The sequence below is a fragment of the Cicer arietinum genome, chromosome 4 (assembly GCF_000331145.2).
Source record: "Cicer arietinum cultivar CDC Frontier isolate Library 1 chromosome 4, Cicar.CDCFrontier_v2.0, whole genome shotgun sequence".
In the NCBI taxonomy this organism is placed as follows: Eukaryota; Viridiplantae; Streptophyta; class Magnoliopsida; order Fabales; family Fabaceae; genus Cicer; species Cicer arietinum.
The window spans coordinates 41,091,882-41,099,511 of NC_021163.2; positions in this window are offsets into that span (position 1 = coordinate 41,091,882).

Consider the following 7,630-nt stretch of genomic DNA (forward strand, 5'->3'; position numbering starts at 1 on the left):
CTTTAACCTTCTCAATTAATCTTCTTTTACTAAAACAATTTAGATCAACTTTTAACTTTCTTCATTATCTTTTTTTATAGATGCTTTCTTTTTTTAATTTCTTAATTAGAATATTTAATATGTTTATTTTATATATTATTCTTTCTAAAATATTTAAAATTTAATTTTTCATATATCAAGATGAATTAATAATTTTATCAAAATATATATTTAAAAATAATAGTAAATATACTTAATAAATTCAAAGAGTAATTATATTTAAGAATAAATATTTTTCCTACAAAAAATTCATATTTTAAAGGCAGAAGTATTAATTAATTAATCTTCAATTCAATTCTTTTTCTCTTCATTTTAAGGTGACTTTTGTTCTTCTTTTTTATTTTTACTTTTTTGTTTATATGCTTCATTTTTATTATCTATACCATATTAATCTCTATGTGCCTCTTTTTATTCTCATCATTAATAAGCCTTTTTTCTTTCAATAACCTTTATGTTTATCTTCTTCCAAGATCTTTTTGTTCTCATCATTAATAAACCTGTTTTCTTTCAATAATCTTTATGTTTATCTTCTTCAAAGAGAAGATGAAATGTTGCATACATCCACTCTCCAAACTTTTCATTTTTTATTCTTTTGTAATTTGAAAGTTAATTATTGGACAACATGTTAGATACATATGTGTTTTTAGTGATGTTATTTGAGTTGGTTTTATAACAACTTTTTATTTTTGTTTTTTATGTTTCCATTTTAACCTTGTTACATCGTCGATTTTAGATCGGTTGTTATACATCTAATGTAATAAGCAAGACGGTGACAAATTTGTTATTATGTTGAACTTTGTTAGATTGTTTTGATTGAACTGTTCTAACATACACATTAAAAAATAACTACACAAAAAAAAACGGTGGCAAATTTATTATTATGGTAAACTTTATTAGATTTGTTCTAATTGAACTAATCTAACATACATATTTAAAAAAAAACTGCAAACAAAAAAAACAGTGGCAAATTTGTTATTATAGTAAACTTTATTAGATATGTTCTAATTGAACTGATCTAACATAAATATCTAAAAATAAAACTGCAAAAAAATTAACGGTGGCAAATTTGTTATTATTCCAAATATTGTTAGATCTTTAACATATACATTAAAAAAAAGGTGGTGGCAAATTTGTTATTATTACAAATTTTGCTAGATATGTTATATTAGACCGATGTAACAATCGGTTTACAAAAAAAAAATTATCCCTAAGTTAACCAAAAAAAGTTAGAAATCACGCGCGAATGCAATCCCATTTTTCATCCTTCGTTCTTCTGCTAACCCACTCATTAATTAATCAAGCGCGAATGCAAACCCATTTTTCATCATTTATCCATCATTCCTCAGCGCGAATGCAAACCTTGTCACGAATTAATTAGTCACGTTGCGTCAATTCAGTCTTCATCCATTCTTCGTCATTCATCCTTCATCTGGTCCCGAACTCAGTCTTGATCATTCATCCTTCATCCAGTCACGAACCAACAGTCACGAACACGTGTCTTACCCCTTCAATGCTTCAATATTTTCATCCTTCAGTGAAAATGGGAATCAAACAAACTTCAGCATTCATCGGGAATCAGACGAACTTCAGCTTTCTGCCTTCATTGTCGACGACGAGTTGATCCGGCATAGTATTTTTCTACTTCAACACCGACAACGAGTTTTCCTTGTCTTCCTCTTCCATCTATCAATGAGCATTTCCTTGGAGAAGTGTCAATTTCTTTCACCATCGAGAAGTGTTTGTTGTTTTCTCCGATAATTTTGTAATAATTCTTGCTTGTTACTCAAAAATATAAAATTATTTTATTGTTAATTGTTCTTATTATTAATCTTTAATTGAATTTTATTTTAGTAAAATTTAAAATAATTTCAATGTAACATTAAACAAGAAGATTAGACTGTGTTGTGAGATGTGATTGAATAGCAGTATTAAATTGTTTATGTAGTAATAGTTACTTAAACTCTTATTAATTACATAAGTGATGGAGAAATCTGAGAAATGGTAATGCCTAAAATACAATGACAGTGATGGAGAAATTTGAGTAGTAGTAGTTACCCCAATTTTCAACCATCCTATAAAATTGCATATTATGTGTTTGTGAGATTGTCTTCGTTAATAAACTGATTCATCAATTAGTCTAGTGCTAAATTAATTTATTGTTTTATTTCTATTATACGCAGTTTATTTTTGTGTGGCTTACTTTGTTGATTTTCATTTTGTTAATTTAGTAAAGTTCTTTTCCAGCAAAGTTTCATCTACCCGAACACACAGTTTTTTTTTGTTCTATGTTGGTTAGTTTGGGATTGTTAATTAGTTGTTGGTTAGTTTTTAAGTTGCATATATTTTTTTTATTGTTCTTTTATATTTTTGTTTTTTATTTTCTTTTATGCATTCATCAATAAGCATATGGATGACGAAAACGACTTAAATGTTAATCCAATGACACAAACGCACTTATTGGATGCACAAGATTGGTTAAAAAACCTAAATGGATTAGAATAAGTTGAAGGAGGATTAAAATGACCAAAATATTAATCTAATGACACAAACGCACACATTGGATGCAAATAATTGTTTAAAAACCCTAAATGGACTAGAATAAGTCGAAGGATACCGAAAATAACTTAAATGTAAATCCAATGATACAAACACATTTATTGGATGCACAACATTGATTAAAAACCTTAAATTGATTAGAATAAGCCTAGGGATGATGAAAATGATCTACATAATAATCCTAATCTCCCAATTAGTTAATACTTCTCTGTAAAAAATTTATAAAAAAATAAATAAAAATTACTCCTGCCTGAATAATGCCCAGACCTTTCGTCTTCTAAATTAATCTGTTTAAAACACTATAATACTACACAAACCTTTAATCTTCGCAATTAATCTTCTTTTACTAAAACAATTTAGATCAACCTTTAACTTTCTTCATTATCTTTTTCTATAGATGCTTTCTTTTTTTAATTTCCTAATTAGAATATTTAATATGTTTATTTTATATATTAATCTTTCTAAAATATTTAAAATTTAATTTTTCATATAGCAAGATGGATTAATAATTTTATCAAAATATATATTTAAAAATAATAGTAAATATACTTAATAAATTCAAAGAGTAATTAAATTTAAGAATAAATATTTTACCTACAAAAAATTCATATTTTAATGGCAGAAGTATTCATTAATTAATCTTCAATTCAATTCTTTTTCTCTTCATTTTACGGTGACTTTTGTTCTTCTTTTTTATTTTTACTTTTTTGTTTATATGCTTCATTTTTATTATCTATACAATATTAATCTCTAGCTGCCTCTTTTTGTTCTCATCATTAATAAGCCTTTTTTCTTTCAATAACCTTTATGTTCATCTTCTTCCAAGATATTTTTGTTCTCATCATTAATAAACATCTTTTCTTTCAATAATCTTTATGTTTATCTTCTTCAAAGAGAAGATGAAATGTTGCATACATCCACTCTCCAAACTTTTCATTTTTTATTCTTTTGTAATTTGAAATTTAACTATTGGACAACATGTTAGATACATATGTGTTTTTAGTGATGTTATTTGAGTTGGTTTTACAACAACTTTTTATTTTTGTTTTTTATGTTTCCATTTTAACCTTGTTACATCGTCGATATTAGATCGGTTGTTATACATCTAATGTAATAAGCAAGACGGTGACAAATTTGTTATTATGTTAAACTTTGTTAGATTGTTTTAATTGAACTGTTCTAACATACACATTAAAAAATAACTACACAAAAGAAAACGGTGGCAAATTTATTATTATATTAACTTTATTAGATTTGTTCTAATTGAACTAATTTAACACACATATTTAAAAAAAAACTACAAAAAAAAAACGTTGGCAAATTTGTTATTATAGTAAACATTATTAGATCTGTTCTAATTGAACTGATCTAACATAAATATTTAAAAATAAAACTGCAAAAAAATAAACGGTGGCAAATTTGTTATTATTCCAAATATTGTTACATCTTTAACATATACATTAAAGAAAGGTGGTGGCAAATTTGTTATTATTACAAATTTTGCTAGATATGTTATATTAGACCGATCTAACAATCGGTTTACAAAAAAAAATTATCCCTAAGTTAACAAAAAAAAATTAGAAATCACGCGCGAATGCAATCTCATTTTTCATCCTTCGTTCTTCTGCTAACCCACTCACGAATTAATCAAGCGTGAATGCAAACCCATTTTTCATCATTTATCCATCATTCCTCAGCGCGAATGCAAACCTTGTCACGAATTAATTAGTCACGTTGCGTCAATTCAGTCTTCATCCATTCTTCGTCATTCATCCTTCATCTGGTCCCGAACTCAGTCTTGATCATTCATCCTTCATCCAGTCACGAACCAAACAGTCACGAACACGTGTCTTACCCCTTCAATGCTTCAATGTTTTCATCCTTCAGTGAAAATGGGAATCAAACAAACTTCAGCATTCATCGGGAATCAGACGAACTTCAGCTTTCTGCCTTCATTGTCGACGACGAGTTGATCCGGCACAGTATTTTTCTACTTCAACACCGACAACGAGTTTTCCTTGTCTTCCTCTTCCATCCATCAATGAGCATTTCCTTGGAGAAGTGTCAATTTCTTTCACCATCGAGAAGTGTTTGTTGTTTTCTCAGATAATTTTGTAATAATTCTTGCTTGTTACCCAAAAATATAAAATTATTTTATTGTTAATTGTTCTTATTATTAATCTTTAATTGAATTTTATTTTAGTAAAATTTAAAATAATTTCAATGTAACATTTAACAAGAAGATTAGACTGTGTTGTGAGATGTGATTGAATAGTAGTATTAAATTGTTTATGTAGTAATAGTAACTTAAACTCTTATTAATTACATAAGTGATGGAGAAATCTGAGAAGTGGTAATGCCTAAAATACAATGACAGTGATGGAGAAATTTGAGTAGTAGTAGTTACCCCAATTTTCAACCATCCTATAAAATTGCATATTATGTGTTTGTGAGATTGTCTTCGTTAATAAACTGATTCATCAATTAGTCTAGTGCTAAATTAATTTATTGTTTTATTTCTATTATGCACAGTTTATTTTTGTGTGGCTTACTTTGTTGATTTTCATTTTGTTAATTTAGTAAAGTTCTTTTCCAACAAAGTTTCATCTACCCGAACACACAGTTTTTTTTTTTTTTGTTCTATGTTGGTTAGTTTGGGATTGTTAATTAGTTGTTGGTTAGTTTTTAAGTTGCATTTATTTTTTTTTATTGTTCTTACATATTTTTGTTTTTTATTTTCTTTTATGCATTCATCAATAAGCATATGGATGACGAAAACGACTTAAATGTTAATCCAATGACACAAACGCACTTATTGGACGCACAAGATTGGTTAAAAATCCTAAATGGATTAGAATAAGTTGAAGGAGGACGAATATGACCAAAATATTAATCTAATGACACAAACACACACATTCGATGCAAATAATTGTTTAAAAACCCTAAATGGACTAGAATAAGTCGAAGGATACCGAAAATAACTTAAATGTAAATCCAATGACACAAACACATTTATTGGATGCACAAGATTGATTAAAAACCTTAAATGGATTAGAATAAGCCTAGGGATGATGAAAATGATCTACATAATAATCTTAACCTCTCAATTAGTTAATACTACTCTGTAAAACTTTTATTAAAAAAAAAAAATTACTCCTGCCTGAATAATGCCCAAACCTTTCATCTTATAAATTAATCTGTTTAAAACACTATAATACTACACAAACCTTTAATCTTCTCAATTAATCTTCTTTTACTAAAACAATCTAGATCAACCTTTAACTTTCTTCATTATCTTTTTTTATAGATGCTTTCTTTTTTTAATTTCCTAATTAGAATATTTAATATGTTTATTTTATATATTAATCTTTCTAAAATATTTAAAATTTAATTTTTCATATTTCAAGATGAATTAATAATTTTATCAAAATATATATTTAAAAATAATAGTAAATATACTTAATAAATTCACAGAGTAATAATATTTAAGAATAAATATTTTTCCTACAAAATATTCATATTTTAAAGGCAGAAGTATTAATTAATTAATCTTCAATTCAATTCTTTTTCTCTTCATTTTACGGTGACTTTTGTTCTTCTTTTTTATTTTTACTTTTTTGCTTATATGCTTCATTTTTATTATCTATACAATATTAATCTCTATGTGCCTCTTTTTTTTCTCATCATTAATAAGCCTTTTTTCTTTCCATAACCTTTATGTTTATCTTCTTCCAAGATATTTTTGTTCTCATCATTAATAAACCTCTTTTCTTTCAATAATCTTTATGTTTATCTTCTTCAAAGAGAAGATGAAATGTTGCTTACATCCACTCTCCAAACTTTTCATTTTTTATTCTTTTGTAATTTGAAAGTTAATTATTGGACAACATGTTAGATACGTATGTGTTTTTAGTGATGTTATTTGAGTTGGTTTTACAACAACTTTCTATTTTTGTTTTTAATGTTTGCATTTTAACCTTGTTACATCGTCGATATTAGATCGGTTGTTATACATCTAATGTAATAAGCAAAACGGTGACAAATTCGTTATTATGTTAAACTTTGTTAGATTGTTTTAATTGAACTGGTCTAACATACACATTAAAAAATAACTACACAAAAAAAAAATGGTGGCAAATTTATTATTATAGTAAACTTTATTAGATTTGTTCTAATTGAACTAATCTAACATACATATTTAAAAAAAACTGCAAACAAAAAAAACGGTAGCAAATTTGTTATTATAGTAAACTTTATTAGATTTGTTCTAATTGAACTGATCTAACATAAATATTTAAAAATAAAACTGCAAAAAAATAAACGGTGGTGATCTTTTTTGAGTTTGTTTTACAACAACTTTCCATTTCTGTTTTTTAAGTCTGCATATTAACCTTCTTACATCGTTGATATTAGATCGGTTGTTATATATCTAATGTAAAAAGCAAGACGGTCACAAATTTGTTATTATGTTAAACTTTGTTAGATTGTTCTATCATACACATTAAAAATTAACTTAAAAAAAAAAACGGTGGCAAATTTACTATTATAGTGAACTTTATTAGATTTGTTCTACTTGAAATGATCTAACATGCATATTTTAAAAAAAAAAACTGCACACATAAATAAGCGGTGGCAAATTTGTTATTATAGTAAACCTTATTAGATTTGTTCTAATTGAACTGATCTAACATAAATATTTATAAAAAAAAACTGCAAAAAAAAAAAAAAAAACAGTGGCCAATTTGTTATTATTTCAAATATTGTTAGATCTTTAAAATATACATTAAAAAAAGGTGGTTGCAAATTTCTTATTATTACAAATTTTGCTATATATATGATATTTTAGACCGATCTAACAAGTCGTTTACAAAAAAAAATTATCTTTAAATTGGCCAAAAAAATTAGAAATTAACCGGGAATGCAAACCCATTTATCATCCTTCAACCATCGTTCCTCAGCACGAATGCAAACCCAGTCACGAATTAATTAGTCAAGTTGTGTCAATTCAGTCTTCATCCATTCTTCATCATTCATC